General features: G+C 39.5%; 2 pseudogenes; both read right to left on the bottom strand.

The window, feature by feature from the left end:
• Positions 1-2562: 2562 nt before the first annotated feature.
• LOC143690404 (nuclear receptor subfamily 6 group A member 1 pseudogene) lies at positions 2563-4751 on the bottom strand (annotated as a pseudogene).
• Positions 4752-7711: 2960 nt separating this feature from the next.
• LOC143689566 (RNA-binding protein 7 pseudogene) lies at positions 7712-8493 on the bottom strand (annotated as a pseudogene).
• Positions 8494-15884: the final 7391 nt, after the last annotated feature.

The raw sequence follows: 15884 nt of genomic DNA, 5'->3' as shown, positions 1-15884 counted from the left end.
TGCCACAAATCTCTGTGAGTCAGATTATTTTGACTCCTGCTTTGAGTCTGCTGTCCATTATGGTGGCCACACCCACCTTGTCTGTGTTGATCTACTACTGCCACCTGGCTTCTGCCAACTCGGGATCCTGTCATCCCCATTGTGTTTAAGGATTCCAGCTCAGTGACAGCAGTTCCTACAGTAATATCTCACCTACAGAGAAGGGCAACTACAGAGCTCTTCAGGGCTCTGTAGAGCTCTTAAGCCCATCGCTTTCACTCATTAATGTATACAGTGTATCTGACAACAACCAGCCAACATCTCTATACCTCCTATTTCCATAAAACTCTGTAAAAGTGTCAAAAACGTTATCCCCCAGAGCCTAGCTTCCTACAAGCAAAGCATTGGAAGAATTCAATGGTGATATTTTGCCTATCTGTTTTGCCAGCTCAACCCATGGACTGGCAGTGTCATTCTGATTACGGGAATCAGAGTCCTCAGTGCCTCTGAGTCTAGTCAGAGTAGAAAACCAATTGTAAAACCCCATTTTTAAAATTCTGTTTCTTAAGAACCACTCCCGGTACCAAGCTGTATCAGCTAGGGTTCTCTAGAGAAACAGAATCAATAGGAAATATCTGTAGATATAAAATTCATAAAAGCGTCTCACAGAGTCCAAAATCCATAAGGCAGGCTGTGAAGCCTACAAACTCCACAGGAGAGGCTCACTGGCTGAAGCAGAGAGACCGTCTCTTCTGAATCCTCCTTAAAAACCTTCCAGTGATTAGATTATGTGTCACTCATTGCAGAAGACACTCCCCTTGGCTGATCACAAATAATCAGCTGTGGATGCCATCAATGTGGTCATGATATAATTCTATGAAATTGTTCTCATAGCAACAGACAGGCCAGCACTTGCCCAACCAGATAAATGGGTACCACCACCTAGCCAAGTTGACACATGAACCTGACCATGACACCCATCTAAGTGGTTTGTCTGTTGCATGGCTAAGGGAAATACCTGGGAATAGGTGAGGGAAATTGCTGTAGTAAGACAGAGAAGGTAATATCACCTAAAAGGGTACCAAAACATATCTGGTGTGGCTGCTGACCAAAGCCAAGAGGGAAAGAACACTTCCCATGGCTGGGAGGCACAGGTAGTGAAAGAACAAGGAGTGTAGGCCACACCTGCAGAGGTAGCAGCCAGGTCCTTGGAAGAACGAGGTAGCTTAAAGCACCCCTCCCTCCCAGGTGCTTCTGGCTCCTGTTCTCTGGGCCTTGGTCTGCTTGGCCACTGATAACTGTAAGGGGCAGCTGGGCCACTCTGTGCCTTGGACTTTCTGCTGTGGGTCCTTTGGAAGCCTGGTCTTATTTTGAGAAATTAGAACTTCGATAGAACTTAGGGGCAACATTTCTGGTCAGCAGGTAGGTGAATGGTCCTTCTTGATGCTTAAAAAAGATTGTAGTTTTTTGATTCAGTCCTAGGGGTGGGTGGGATGGGATGGGGTAGGGGAAGGAGCAGGGGATTCCAAGGGAGGAATGTTTATTCTTTCAGCATTCTGGCCTTTATCCCACCACCCTTTGAAGAAAGCAAGGTGAAAGGAGAATAAATTAGTAGTAGGCACTATGATTCAGAGCATAGCATTTGCTCAGTTGGTGTTTCAAAGGGACAACAGTAAGTCAAATTTATAAGGGACAGGTGAGGACTCTGAGGAAGGCAGACCTTAGTTATTTCGGGTAAGGACATTAGGTAGCTGTGAGCCTTAAGGGAGCTGCTAGAAAAGACCCAAGGATTTTTGCCCGGAATAAAAGTTGGCAGTGGCAGAGACTGTTAGAGGTGGGGTGTGGGGTGGATGGGCTGCGCGAGGGAAGCAGGGTGTGAGAACAGAAACCCTTCTACCCCGAGGAATTGCTTGGCGGAAGGATCCCTGACTTAGGTTTGGTCACTATGCCCCATTCTGTGAACCTCCATGCTTTTCAAAGAAAAGAGGTGGCCAAATCCTCATGTCCTGCCCTATTCACAATGTCTTGCCCACTTCAAGGCAAACCTTAACAACCCCTTCGCATTTCTACAGTGTACTCTTTCCCATGGCAATTCTGTGGCTAGAAAAAGGCAGTTTGCTCTCTGACAGACAAATGCATGAGGTCTGCTGAGAAAATGTAGAAAAAGTAGGAATGCTCACCTTCTTCCTTTTCCATTGAGGTTCGTCTTTGTCAACATTATGGAAATAGTCATCTCAGTCCCATCTCACCCTCTCCCTCAAAATACAAAAGAACTATCTCTAAACAATGACAACTCTGGAACATTGAACATCTTCACATTCTGCAAACTGCAAGGAAATGCATCGGCTGCATTCACATAAAAGCATGTGCATCATTCGAAGGCCATACATTCAACTCTGTCATGAAATATATTTTTAAAATGAGATTAAAAAACAGACAAACAAAAATTCTTCTTGCTATGGAATTCTTGCTGGAAACGGTGTTCCCCAGCCTCCATATTGGTCTCTCTGGCTCTTTCCTCTGGAGCCCGTGCTGCCCACCCAAGGCGCTGTGGATGGCCTGAGAAGGAGCACTGGGAACAGGTCATTCCTTGCCCACATTTGTCTTGCAGGAATGCAGCACCACCTTAGAAAGGAGGGGCAGCTGTTCCCGGGGCATGTTCACCATCTTTCCTGCAATATATAGAATCTCAGGCAAGCACATCATGAGATAAGGAAAGCGGTTTGGCTGACGTGTATATTTATATTCAGTGAAATCCTGGTAAATGTACCAATATCGCTTATTCAATTGTTCCAGCTGTGAGGCACTGGTCAGACTCCTGACAGCTTGATTTAGGAAGTTAATTGCTCTTATGCAAGCGTATACCTCATGGCTGACCTTTAGGTGATGGAACTTGTAATAAAGGTAGATGAGCCCCTCAATTACCTCCATCCCATCATCACTAAATCTGTGTAATCCTTCATCAGAGGGTGAGTCCTTGGCAGTGACATCAGCCAGTTTCCCAAAGATCTGCTTGTTGTAAACAGTGAAGGAAGACAGCAGGATTAATTCCTGCCGTGTTGAGCTCAGGAGGCACGTGCAATCCTTGATTGAGAGCTCGCAGAAGAAAGGCAGTTTCTTGATCCAGGCAATTTGCCTAAAGAGCAGCTTGTCCACCAGGCAGCGAAAACAGCTCTACCTGTGTCACAGCATTTCCCATGTCCACTCAACATGGGCGTGTCCAATGGCTCCGGGTCCTCAAACTGACACTGGCTGGTGAATGAGAAGGTATGACTGGGTATCCAGGCTGCTAGGTTGTGGGGCCAGAAGTGGCCAGCGGCCAGAAAAGCTGGGAATGATATACTTTGACAGTGTGGAGGCACAGACATGCCATGTGCTGCTCCCTGTAAGCTGAGTGCACTCAGCTCCACAGACCTGGAGGACAACGCGGAACCTGGGGAGGGCTGGTGGCTCTCTGAAGCCGGGTTCCCAGGGGGAACTGTGGTGGCTGTCACCATGGCTGCTCCGTGATCCGCCTCTTCCTCAAACTCCTGCCCAGACACCATCCCTTTCCATTTCTTCCTCTGATATCTCGACTGGCCCAATGCCCTTGTTCCCGCCTCCAGCCGTGCCATCTTCTCTGATTGTAGCGGCTGGGTCGAGTTCTGCCAACCCATCCTGACAGAATGAACCGCGCGGTGGCAGAGGGAGCGCAGTAGGCGGCTCCAGGAACCCCGCCGAGCCGCTCCCCTCTCCGCCTGGCTGCCGTCCGTGGTGCTCCGGACCCGCGCTGTGGCCGCTGCTCAGGGACCGCTGGGGCCGCTGCTCTGCCACCAACCGCGCCCTCGTCGTGGTCGTCGGTGGCCGGGCGCGGGGTGGGGCTGTCAGGGCCCCGCGGGCCCCAGGCCTGAATGCATTCTTTAATTGGTATGCCAAGTCGGCCAAAAGAATATCTGGTCCCAAAATTGCTTCTTTAAGGGATTCCTTACAGATAGATGAATAAATAAATAAATAAGAATCTCGCCGTAATAACCCTCTGGCTGAAAAGACTGGACTCGACGATGCTGCCCCGTCTGCTGCTTCCGATCCTGCTGCTGCCCTCGATCCTTCTTTGCCTAACTGTGAAAATTTGACAAATGCCCTGTAGGACCGGTTGGTGAGACTGCCGGAATTGCGCCTTCGGGAATTTTTAGCCCCTGGTCAAGAGCAAAGCTCGGCGGCGCTACTGTTAGGGAATTTCCCAATCCTAAAACAAGCGTTAAAACATTATGAAGAATTTAGACTTCTAATTGAAGTTTATAATCCAAGATTGCCTGACCTTTTTCAATTTGTACGTATGGCTTGAAGTCCAGGTAAGATTGGAGAGATAGATAGATAGATAGATAGATAGATAGATAGATAGATAGATAGATAGATAGATAGATAGATAGATAGATGATAGATAGATAGATAGATGAGAGATAGATAGGTAGATAGATAGATGATAGATATCAAGCTAAGTGGAAAAAGCTAAAAAAAGTTATATAAAGAAACCTACAAATATTGCAAGTAGAAGTACTCCCACAAAAAGACTACCAAATTGCTAAAGGCACCCTAACATAAACCATGAAATAGTTGTAAGTATAATTACAATAATATTCTTTCATCAACTGTAACAAAGGACCACATTACTGCAAATGGTAATAATGTGAGGAGGGTGCTATATGGAACTCTATTTTCTGCAAATCTATATCTTCTCTAATAATAATAATAAAAAATTCCTAAGAACTCATTATAAGCTATACCGAAGGCATTGCCTCAAAAACCTGATTGACCAATAATCCAAACTTCTAAACTAAAAAAAAGATGAATCTGTTTAGAATTAAAAGAAGCAATTGTCTCAGACCTTTAGTGCTCCATTCAGGTCTTTGATCTTTTGCTAATGCATTGAAAGTCTTCATTATTTGCCATGGATTTAAATTTAACTCTTGGGAAGTTAGTTAAAAAACACAAGCTTTTGAGTAAAAGCTGCTCCTTTAAAAGAACTCGTTATATTACATAAATATTTTTTAAACTCTGAATCAGGATAAAACATTTTTAAAAATAAAAAATCATAACTACAATTATAGCAACTCCAAAGGGTGGAAAAAATTATAAAATAGTCACCAGTTGCCATTCGTAATAACAATCAATACAAAAACAGAAGTACCCCCAAGGGAAATAATGTAAAAACAATAGTTACCTATATTGCAAGCAACAGTGACATTGGAAAGAAGATTGTCTGTTTTTGTTTGTTTTGTTTTTGGGTGCATAGTCCAGGAATCGAACCTAGGTCTCCAAGCATAGAAGGCGAGCGTTCTACCACTGAACAACCCGTGCACCCAAGATTGCCTGTTTTTAAAAGAAAAATAAGCGAGCCCTGGGCTCATAAAAAAAAAAAAAAAAAAAAACTCAAATTAAAATAGATTTCTCATGGGTTTTCTTAAAAAAGAAATATTTTAAACTAAAAATAGCTTAAAATTACAGTAGGTACAAAGAAGGTTTAATTTAAACAAGGTTAGACATTTGAAAAGGGGCATTAGAAAAAAATTTCCAGACTCCATCAAAAAAAAAAAAAGAAAAGAAAAGAAGAAGGAATAGATTTGAAGCAGGGTTAGAATTAGGGTGATGGGTGGCTAATGAGTAAAGGGCAAATTCCAGGGAGCAGTCAGGCTGCAAGGAGACAAGGAGAAAGAGCTCTCTGAGGAAACCAGCAGCAAACAACCTCCTGCGGCAGTAAACAGCACGGGTTCCTAAGGGAGTTATCTAGGACCAGGCTTTAAGGAAAGGAGGAAGAGGGGAAAAGCAATAAAATCACTAGTAAAAAATTACAAAAGAAACAGAAAAGTTATAAAAACAAACGCATTCCACAGTATCGCACGCGTCTTTCCTTTCGCGAGGGCACCGCACATCCTTCTCATGTACGTACTAAATAAATTTTCTGCCTGCTTGCTTAATCGGTTGTGCCCTTGAATCTTTTCTCACCTCATAGCCAAGAGCCTAGAAGCCCAAATCCAGTAGCACATTCTTTAATTAATATTCAAAACCTTCTAACAGATATAATTCTAAAATAATGTCCTTACCAAAAACAGAAAATAAAATCCTTAATTAGAAATTTAAAAAAGTAATAAAGTGGGGCAAAAACAAAAGTCAGCTCTTTTATATTAACTAGTGAGTTAAATATCTGTGTTTCATCTTTCTGTGTTTTTAAATATGTTTTTTTCTAATTCATGGTTGAAAATTTTAAGCTGTAAATCCTTTATTTGTATACTAATTTCATATTCTTAAATAACAAAAACAAGTACATCTTCTGAGTTACCAATGTTAAGTTTTAAAAAGGCATGCATTTTCGGAAATGCTCTTCCTTATTATATACAAGTTTACTGATCAAATAAGTGAAAATTATATCTACTTGCTATTTAAATGAAAAAATATGTAAGTTTATATTTAACCAAATTGAGTCATTATACTGACAAGCTTTATTTTGATGGTAATTGTTTTCTGTAATGTTATCAGCTTGAAGAGAGTTTCCAAAATTATTTTGATAATTTAAGTATATAGGGATATGGTTTTTTATGTTTTAAATATATTCAAAAGCAACATAATACAAATGCAGGGTCAATATTAAAAAGGATACAAAATTTTCAAGGAATGAATTTTTATGAACAAGTTTATAATTCACAATGAAAGGGACAGAATCATCTTGATACACAAAGGTTTTGTTAAATTTAATTAAAAATTTTTTACATCAGGAATGCTTACAGAAAAGCAACCTGTACAATTTCCATAATAAATTGTGTCCTTCTCCACATCTTAGAATTTTGAAAATACTAAACTTTAAAAATTTGAGTGGCAGAAACAGCACTTTTAAGGCTTCATGAATCTTTTTCTCAAAAAAGTAGATTTTCAATAAAACATGTTACCATTTTATCTGACTGCATTGAAACATTTTCTTCTTCCCGAAAAGGGGAAGAATACTGTGTTTTTATGCTAATACTGTTTTTTAATGTAAAAATATACATCTGAAGACATTTAAATTCCTGAGTGATTTCAGTTGTATTTAAACATGATTTAATGAAAACTTCTAAAATTTTAGCATGAAGCAATAATATATTTAAATTTACACTAGTATGTTCAATTAGGGTAAACCCCCCCAAAAAATCACAGAACATGTACTTCAATTCTCCAAGAAGTTAAACAATATAATTTAACCCCAAACTGTACTAATAAGCTTTCCTAAATATGTTAGTAAAATGAGACACTGAAAAGTTGTTTTCTAATTTATTAACAGAATACTGATAGCCATCAGAAAACACCACCAACTTAGGTGTTTTCTATTATACACACCAAAATCTAACAAGAAATTTCTTGCAATACAAAAAAACTACAAATAATTAAAATATTTGTTGTGTCATACAAGCAAACAATACAATTCGCTACCACCCCTTCCTAAATGGATCTAAAATGTTTGGGAATGGTGGCACTTTTTTTGGGCATAAAACCCTTTCCTCTTCATAAAACCCTGAGGTGAACAGTTAATAATGTAATACAATTTGAGCCACAATTCTTATTTCTACATTAAACCGTAGCTCTAGGTTTTAAAAACATTTTTTACAGAAATGTGGCAACTTGTAAAGCTGCTTTGTATAGTTTTTCGACAAAACTGTTCCAGGCCAACCTAACCAAAAGGGCCTAAAATGACCCCATAAAAAGGAAATGTTTTTAAAAATATTTGTTAGTGTTGAGATGAGCACCATTTTCCATTTCTACCATTATCTCTTCTGTTATCATAATCATGGCTCCAGCCATCATGATTTCTGTCTTCATAATAGAAATCATCTCTGCTTCCTCTGAAATAATGGTCAGAACCATGAACTGGAATGTTTGTTGTGCACAGCTAAAATGTCCATCCGCTAGATAAGGAGGCGAATTCTACCTGACTTTGCCCTATAATGGTGATGTGTCTTGGTGCTCCTGGGAGCTTGGAGATTGGTTGTAAGTTTGATTATGTGAATGAACTGTTGGGGAAAACCCTGATTGATCCAGATGTGGAGAACCGAATTTCCCACCGTATGACACCTGCCTCCAAGCACCGTTCATCGTGGCTTGTCTTTGAAAATTTCCTGGAGAAGAAAAAGATCTCGGAGTTATCGGTGTTGATGGAGTCATGTTATCCACAGTCCTTTCCTACCTGCTGCTAGGAGCTTCTGGGAGTATAAAAACTGACATCCTGTGAGACATGGTTACTTCCTCATTTCCATTGAATCTTGATGGACCTTTCAAAAAGTTTAATTCCATTAAGTAGCTTCACTGCATAAGGAACAGATCCTTCAAGTTTGAAATTCACAAATGCAAACTGCTTTAGTTGACCATCCCAATCTTTTGGAATTTTTACTTGTATTACTGGCCTGGCCTGGTGGAAGAGCTCAAAAAGGAGTTCCTCTGTCACTCCTTTTCCTTTGTTAGTTTCAAGGTTGCCCACAGAGTGGGATCTGCTTCCGTGGCTGCTTCCCCCATCTCAGCATCACCCCCTCCCTGATAAGACGGAGGGGGTCATGCCCAGGTACCTACTCAGGGATATGTTTTCATTAAGGAAAAAGAGAGTAGTTTTATCCTATAATAAAATGACTGATTGTTACAAAATGAAAAAAAGAAATGTAGGACAAAATCTAAATTAATGAGGAAAGTTGTAGAAAATTAGCAAAGTTAAATAAGATTTGATGGATCTATCCATAAACTTTTTAAGAGCCTTAGTATCTGTTCTAGTTTGCTGGCTTTCTCTCCTGGCTTCCTGTTTTATGAAGCTCCCCGGGAAGCATAAACCTTCCTCATCTCCAAAGCGCTGGCTGATGGACTCACTGCTTCGTGGTGCTGCAGCATTCTCTGCTCTCTCCAAATCTCTCACTTTCTCCAAAATGTTTTCTCTGTTATAGGATTCCAGTAAACTAATGGCGACCCACCCAAGGAGACACGCCTCCACTTAATTCCGTTTAACAACCACTCTTGATCAAATCACATCTCCAGGGAGACAATCTAATCACAGTTTCAAACATACAATACTGAATAAGGATTAGAAATAATGGCTGCCTTTACAAAATGGGATTAGGATTAAAATGTGGCTTTTTTAGGGTACATACATCCTTTCAAACCAGTGCATTCCACCTCCTGGGCCCTAAAAAGACACGTTTTTCCCATATACAAAGTACATTAATTCCATCACAATGTCAGAAAACTTTAAACCATTTCAGTAGCAATACAAATACTATACAAAGTTAGAAACAGTATAAAATCTCATCAAAGTCAGTTACAGGCATGGTCTGTTCTAAGACAAAATTATCCTCTGACTCTGGACCTATAAAAACTCAAAGCAAGTTATTTGCTGCCAACATACAAAGGAGTAACATTCATAGGATACAAATACCCATTTCCATAGGGAGCGATGGGTGTCCGCTCCTCTGGCCCGAGGCTTCTTGACTCCAGACCTCAGCCTCCATGGTTTTGCCTCTGAAGGTATTTTTCCTCCAATGTGTCCCTTCTCTGAACCCCCAGTCTATGGCAGCAGCTCTGTTTATACAGGTCCCACAGCACTCTTGTTGGCTTTCTATGCAATAGTCTTGGATCATATCCATCAGACATAAGGAGTTTCCACAAATCCTTCCTGGATAACTCCATATCCAATCCTGGCTTTCTTTGAAATGGCTGGCTGGTTCCACATTTGGCCAAATCTTCATGTAGGGCGCTATTCTCTGGGGTCTCCCTTCCTGGAAGCCCAGAATTTTCCAGAACATCAATTTCTGTTTTCTTTGTACCCAAGAGTTCAATTTTTCAGCTTATCTCTTTCCTGTTGCATTTCACTATAACCTGCAAGGAGAAACCAGGCTGCACTTTCGACATTTAATTTGGAGATCTCTTCTGCTAAATATACAAGTTCCTGGCTTTTAAAATCAACCTTCCAGCCAAAGCCACTCATCAATTTTGCCAGTTCATCTGCCATTTTAAAACAAGGCTCATCTTCCTTCCAGTCTATCATAACACATACCTCATTTCTATCTATTTCTTCTCAGAAGTGTCTTTAGAGTCCACATTTCTACCAAGAGTCTCTTCAAAGCATTCTACAACTTCTCTATCAAGCTCCTCAACTCTTCCAGAATCTTCTTATCCATTTAAAAAACTGTTCCAACATGTTTGGTATTTGCAAACTGCAGCAGCACCCCACTCCTGGTACCAAGTTGTATTAGTTAGGGTTCTCTAGAGAAACAGAATCAACAGGAAGTATTCATAAATATAAAATTTGTAAGTGTCTCATGTAACCATGGGAACATAGAGTCCAAAATCTGTAAGGCAGGCTGTGAAGCCGACGATTCTGATGGAGGGTCTGGATGAACTCTACAGGAGAGGCTCACTGGCTGAAGCAGGAAGAGAGCCTGTCTCTTCTGAATCCTCCTTAAAAGGCTTTCAGTGATTAGATTAAGCATCACTCATTAAAGAAGACACTCCCCTTGGAAAAAAAATGGAATCACTGTGGATGTAGCCAACGTGATCATGATTAAATTCTATGAAATGTCCTCATAGCAAAAGACAGGAGGCCAGCACTTGCCCAACCAAACAAGCAGGTACCACCTGCTGGTCAATTTGACACATGAAACTGACCATGACAGTATCAAATAGTAAATTAATGCAAAACTAAAATTTTGCTTGCTTTCTGTTAAAATGTCAAAGTTTTCTTGAATTACCACTCTGTTCTTAGTAAGAAGTTGTAAAGGTTTCTTTTTCTGAATAATCAATTAAAAAGGGGCAAGGTTTGTTTTCTCAAAGCAACTTGTGTTTTATGTTAACTTTATCATGTCCTTATTGTTTAAAAAAAAGCCTTTTCACTTTTATTTCTAAAAAGCTTTTTACCATCATGTTATCGCCTATATTTACTTTTTTTTTTTTTTTTTTTGCATGGGCAGGCACCAGGAATCGAACCCAGGTCTCTAGCATGGCAGGGGAGAACTCTGCCACTGAGCCACTGTGGCCCTCCCCTCCCATATTTGCTTTTAAAACCTTTTATTGTCACTTTAATTAAAGAAAAAGAAAGTATTGTTTCATAGTGACTTGTGATCCTATTTAATCAAGTGTTCAACCCTACTGACATCTTTTAACATTGTTCCTTCTCAAATCAAATGCTAAATGTATTTTTAATTTCAAACTGTCTTTGGGATTTTCCGAAGGGCCTCTAAAAAAATCGATTTTTTACCTTATAAGAAGAGAAGTGCTGAAATGGGTTTGATATATTATAAATAGTATAAACTTTTTGTGAAATTAAAAAGAATTTTCTGACCTTCTTTTAGTTAAATTCATATAAATAAAATGGTACTAATATGTGTATATTCTAAAAATTATGTAAAGTTCCAAAAGATGTGTCAGTGTCCTGATTGTCCATAAGATATCTTACTATTATTTGCCTCATTCAAAACAACAGTATAATGTTATCAGGCATGATTACAGTTATTCTAAAAAATATGTACATGTCATAAAACATACTGTGGTAGTTAGATTCAGTCGTCAACTTGGCCAGGTAAAGGCACCTAGTTCTGTTGCTGTGGACCTGAGCCAATGGCATGTGAACCTCATCTGTTGCTCATTACATCTGCAGTTGGCTAGGAGGCATGCCTGCTGCAATGAATGATGTTTGACTTAATTGGCTGGTGCTTAAATGAGAGAGCGCAACGTAGCACAGCCCAAGCAGCTCAGCATACCTCATCTCAGCACTCACAGCTCAGCCCAGGCCTTTGGAGATGCAGAAAGGAATCACCCCGGGGAAAGTTGTTAGAACCCAGAGGCCTGGAGAGAAGGCCAGCAGAAAGAAACTCAGTTGAAAGTTAGCTGCCTTTCCTCTGAAGAACTAACAAAATAAATCCCCTTTTATTAAAAGCCAATCTGTCTCTGGTATGTTGCATTCCGGCAGCTAGCAAACTAGAACACATACATTATTTTTTAATAGACTCTCATTAGGTCTTTCACTTTTATAAAATAGTAATAAGTTAACCATACCCATTCTTTTATGTTTTAAATCTTGTAATCACAGATTTTTTTTTATTCTAACGTGTTCTTAAAAACACTTGCAATCACTGATGGAGAAGTAGACTGGTGAATGATGATGTATACTTATGAATGAAGGTTGTGCTGCTACAAAAAGGAACAAAGTTGTGAGGCATGCAACGACGTGAATGAACATGTGGGACATTTGGTGAGACAAAATAAACCAGAAACGAAAGAACAAGAATGGAATAGTGACCTTTAGAAAATGCTAATAAGAAAACAAGGGCTCAGACTGTAAGCTTTTAGAGCAGAAACATTAAGTCCAGGGTAGTGATTATTATTTCTGGATTTTCAGAGGCTGTTTTACATATATAACCTATATTTAGATATAAGAATGAAGTTGAACATGTTGGGGTTAAAGTAATTCAGAACATAGGGGTAAGGAAGACAGTGTCTATATTTTAGAACCACACATACTCTTTGAGACCAATGGAAGAAAGATTTATTTGGTCTGGAACTGAAATTTTCTGTAGCGCATAATCTAATTCACCCTATCTGTATAGCTCATTTGCATAATTGAAACACAGGGAGCCCAGGATAAGAAAGAAGTCCTTTAATCCTGTATAGACTATTGTAATACCTGGATCCATCCTAGAGTATATTAAGCAGATAATCAAAAAGTATTGGCAAAGTCCCCTGAGGGATGGGAGAAAGAATATGGAACTATTAAACCTTACCATTAGGGAATCCCCTGATACTGTGTCAAAATTTAGGGACACCAAAATCAATAGGCCATGCCCTTGATCATGAGGCTTACTCTTGTGAAGCTTATGTAGATAGCGGAGAAGCTTAGACTACCTATAGGCATGCTGTCATGGTCAGATTCATGTGTCAACTTGGCCAAGTGGTGGTACCTGTTTGTCTGGTTGGGCAAGTGCTGGCCTGTCTCTTGTGATGAGGACATTTCATAGAATTAAATCATGATCATGTCAGCTGCATCCATAGCTGATTTCATTTGTCATCAGCCATGGGGAGTGTCTTCTGCGATGATTGATGCTTTATCTAATCATTGTAAGTCTTTTAAAGAAGATTCAGAAGAGACAGGTTCTTCCTGCTTCGACTGGCGAGCCTCTCCTGTGGAGTTTGTCCAGACCCCCCATCAGAATCGTCAGCTTCACAGCCTACCCTGCGGATTTTGGACCCTGTGTTCCCGCAGTCACGTGAGACACTTTTATAAATTGTATATTTGTGAGTGTTCCCTGTTGATGCTGTTTCTCTAGAGAACCCTAACTAATACACATGTCTGAGAGTTACCTCTGGAGGACCTCTTATGTTGCTCAGATGTGGCCTCAGTCTCTCTAAGCTCAACTCTACAAGTGAAATCATTGCCCTCCCCCCTATGTGGGATATGACATCCAGGGGTGAAAGTCTCCCTGGTGAAGTGGGAGATGACGCCCAGGGATGAATCCAGACCAGGCACCGTGGGATCAACAAATCCATCCTGACCGAAAAGGGGAAGAGAAGTGTAATTAATAGAGTATCAATGGCAGAGAGAGTTCAAATGGAGTTGAGAAGCTACTCTGGAGGTTGCTCTTACACAAGCTTCAGTTAGACCTTGCTACCTATCATAACCTGCCAACTCCCAACCAGGACCATTCCAACCAATCCTAAAGAACATCTAGGGCAATATATAAGATTCCACAAGGGTTCCATGCACTAGAGTAACTTTCCAGAAACCTACAACCTCCAGATAGGTTCACGGTCCAGATAAGTCCTGAAATCTAGCCCAGCTTCTCCAGAACATCAGATAGTTCCATCTCCCTACCCCATATTATTGACAGACCCTTCCAATGTCAAACATTTAGAATTGCCATAGCTCAGACAACCTCTATACAGAGGGACAGAAAGATTAAAGGTGATGGTGGAGTTATACAGTAAACATAGGATTTAACAAACAAATATGAATGCTGAATCATTATATTGTTATTTCTTTTAGTCTCCAGTATCTTAGAGCAGCTAGAAGTAAAAACCTAAAATTGTGAAATTGCAACCTGTGTCAAACTCTGAAATATGTATCACAATTAATTGTGGTGCTGTGTTTTGAAATTTATAACCTTTTTGCATATGTTATTTTCCACAAAATGAAGGGGAAAATGTCAATTATGATGATAAAAAAATATTTAAGCCCTCTAACCTCGTACATTCTGGAGAAGCTAGAAGAAAAAATCTGAGAGGGTTGTATAGTAGCTCATGACAAATCTGGGATCTGTCCTGTAAATAGTTGTTGAAGACTGCTTTAGAAACTATTGCTTTTTTATTTCTTTGCTTTGTATATATGTTATACTATACAATAAAAAAATTAAAAAAAAATCTAGTAGGCCCAAAGTGGAGGTGCTCGTGCTATGTCCTGCCTCAGCAAAATAAAAAAAAAGCTCAGCTAGATTGTGTTTCTTGTTAATGCTGGGCTCACTCAGAAGGCAAAATTTAAATACAGCCTAAAAATTCTCTCCCAATGTACTTGTTTATTCTACCTGCAGAAATTTGCTGGTCTCTTTGCTCAGTGGAACTCCTCTGTGCCTCTGAGTGACTGCACTCTTCCCAATTCATGAATTGATTCAATAAAACTCTCAAAATGTTTAAAAAACATTTACAATCAGTGACAAGGCAAAGTGTTTCATTTTCAATTTTAAAATATTGCCACAGAGACCTATGGAAGGATTGTGGCAGGTACTCTGGGGTACTGGCTTCTAATGACATTGCTTAAAGAACTTTGAGACCATACCACGGGACTGACTCAGAATTTCAAAAAAAAAAGATTGAATGGGGAGCTGGTGAATTCATAGAGTTGCTATCACAAGATCGAGTGGGATGAGAATTAATTACTTAGAACTGAGCAAGTGGATAAAAAAGAATTATAAATTTTATTTTAAACATTACTAATGTTTTAATGTTTTACTTATTAAATACAAGCAATCATTTTTATCTTTTTCTTAAACCATGACTCATAAAATGCCTCTTTCTCCCTGCCTGATCCCCTATAATTTGGAAACTCTTATTGACTATTTTTATGATCTTGGAAATATAATTATTTGGATAAGTTCAATAAGAAAATGTCTTTCTTATTAGCAGGATATAACAGGAGAAACAGATTATGTGACTAAAGCTTTTTCTAGAATATCATCATTGAAAATAATGCTAAAACATATCTTAAGGTGATTAAATTCATAGCATATTTCAAACCATGCTACCTTTTTACTTATTATAATAATTATGGTGTCTCTTATTTGTATTATCATCTCTAAAATAATGGCCACAACTACTTTCCAAGCCATGCTAATGTGTCACATGCTTAATGTTAAAGTTTCTACTTATGAAACTTAAAATGAAGCTAAGCTTAACTATGACTAGTGCCTAAGAATCCCCTCCTGAGAAACAAGTATGGGGCCTCTCTAAGCCAAACCCTGCAACCGTCCTTCTCTGTGGGACTTGACTTCCAGGGATGAGCCTCTGGGCAGTACTACCGGATGTTCATTAATGATGCCTTTAGAGAAAAATCTTCATGCAAAGGGGAAATGGAAAAAGGGAGAAAACAAAATGGAGTTGTTATGTCTAAGAGACTTAAAATGGACTGAGAAGGCCATTCAGGAAGTTACTCTTATGCACGTCTCATCCAGATTCACAAACTGCAGAGGTCTACAGAACCAAATGCAACAGTGCTTCTGAGGACATCCGGACTCCATGAAACAACTACAAGTTAAAGAAATCAGTTAACTTTCTGACTTGAAGGGCATTTGGAAAGCCTCAAACAGCCAACAATTATATTTTTTCACAAACAACTTATGTTATCTTCTTTTTCTTTAAGAAAACTGTTGCTTAGAAGCCCT

This window comes from Tamandua tetradactyla, chromosome 7 (assembly GCF_023851605.1).
Source record: "Tamandua tetradactyla isolate mTamTet1 chromosome 7, mTamTet1.pri, whole genome shotgun sequence".
In the NCBI taxonomy this organism is placed as follows: Eukaryota; Metazoa; Chordata; class Mammalia; order Pilosa; family Myrmecophagidae; genus Tamandua; species Tamandua tetradactyla.
Note: the sequence above shows the minus strand (reverse complement) of the source record. Positions and strands in the feature narration are given on the sequence as shown.